The sequence below is a fragment of the Rhinolophus hipposideros genome, assembly GCF_964194185.1.
Source record: "Rhinolophus hipposideros genome assembly, chromosome: X".
Taxonomy (NCBI): domain Eukaryota; kingdom Metazoa; phylum Chordata; class Mammalia; order Chiroptera; family Rhinolophidae; genus Rhinolophus; species Rhinolophus hipposideros.
Window position 1 is genome coordinate 20,047,056 of NC_138046.1, and position 1,915 is coordinate 20,048,970.

A 1,915-nucleotide genomic window follows, 5' to 3' on the forward strand; every position below is an offset into this window, starting at 1 on the left:
GGGCAATATACCTGATGTAATAAAAAGAAAAAGAAAAAAATAACAGATAAAAGACCTCAGGAATGTACATCTAATTGACACTACATTGCATTAATCAATAGCTGCACTTTTTGCAAACTGTGGCTGTGACAGTCCTGAACAAGAAGGGTTTCTTGTTTAAGCTGCAGTAACTTTTCTGACTATGGATCATCGTTCCTTCTGTGGCAGATTTTTTACAGTTCCCCTAATGCATTTGGGACGACTGTCTCAAAGTAACGTGCAGCTTTCCTGACAACTCCTCACTCTATGTCCTGCTAAGAACTGTAGCCCTTTTCTGCTGAGTTTTTAGAACCTTCTGCTACCATATCCACCACTTCCACCACTAGATCCATAACCAGACCATAGAGACTGCCCAAGCTTCTTCCACCAAAACTGCCCCTCTTCATGGGTCCATAATTTCATTGTTGTTGTCCACTATAATTTCCAAAATCATTGTAGTTCCCACCACCACCATAGTTACCGCCAGAATTCCCTTCATTGTAACTGTCATATCCTCCTCCACCACCACGGCCACCATATCCACCTTCTCCTTGGTTTCCATATCCTGGCTCTCCTCCACCACCATAGCCTCCTCTACTACTATAGCCAGGACTACCGCCATAGTTGCCACCATCACCTCCAAATCCATTATATCAACCATCACCTCCTCCCTAACTACCTCTGCTACCACCTCCACCACCATAACCTCCTCTTCCACCAAAGTTTCCACCGCAGCCAAAGTTACCCTCACCATCTCCAAAGTTTCCTCCGTGACCCATAAAGTCACCAGATCCACCTCCACGACCTCTTTGTGATCCAGCAGACTGCATTTCTTGTTTAGAAAGGGCCTTTTTCACTTCACAATTATGCCCATTAATAGTGTGGTATTTCTGAACAACAATTATATCAACTGTATCATGATCATCAAAAGTTACAAAAGCAAATCCTCTTTTTTCCCCACACTGCCTGTCTTCCATAACTTCTATGGTTTCAATCTTGCCATATTTTTCAACATAATCTCTCAAATTATATTCTTCTGTATCTTCTCTAATACCACCAACAAAAATTTTCTTCACTATTAGATGGGCACCAGGTTTAAAGAATCATCTCTAGAAACAGCTCTCTTTGGTTCCACTACACGGCCATCAACCTTGTGTGGTCCAGCACACATCGCTGCATCCACCTCTTCAACACAAGAGTAAGTAACAAAACCAAAGCCCCTGGAACGTTTTGTTTGGGGATCTCTCATCACCACACAATCCGTGAGTATGCCGCAATTATCAAAATGTTCTCTTAAACTATCATCTGTAGTTTCACAGCTCAGACCACCAATGAACAGTTTTCTCAACTACTCTGGTTCCTTTGGATCATGGCCCTCCACCCCCAGCAGCGGCGGCGATGGCCAGAGTTGGGCTGGGGGCGACCGGGCAGATGTTTTACCTCCATTTTGAGACCGAACTCGCCTCTTCCAACTCGACTTCAATATCTCTATGTATCTTTTGATCTCTCCTCTAATTTCTTCTCTGACCTGGTCGTTCTTTAAAAGTGTGTTGTTTAATCTCCATGTATTTGTGTTTTTTCCTGCTTTCTTTTTGCAGTTGATATCCAATTTCAAAGCCCTGGGGTCAGAGAATATATTTGGTATGATTTCAATCTTCTTAAATTTGCTGAGGCTGACTTTATGTCCCAATATATGGTCTATACTTGAGAATGTGCCATGTACACTCGAAAACAATGTATAGTCTGATGTTTTAGGATGAAGTGCTCTATATACGTCACTTATGTCCATTTCATCTAATGTGTCATTTAGGGCTGCTATTTCGTTATTTATTTTCTGTTTGGATGATCTCTCAATAGCTGTCAATGATGTATTTAAGTCTCCTAGTATAATTGTGTT

General features: G+C 41.8%; 1 pseudogene across 1 annotated transcript; it reads right to left on the reverse strand.

The window, feature by feature from the left end:
* Positions 1 to 324: 324 nt before the first annotated feature.
* Positions 325 to 1,464, reverse strand: LOC308494572 (heterogeneous nuclear ribonucleoprotein A3-like; annotated as a pseudogene). The gene is made up of 2 exons: positions 698 to 1,464; positions 325 to 565 (listed from the first exon to the last, which is right to left on the reverse strand). The product of its transcript is annotated as a heterogeneous nuclear ribonucleoprotein A3-like (transcript).
* Positions 1,465 to 1,915: the final 451 nt, after the last annotated feature.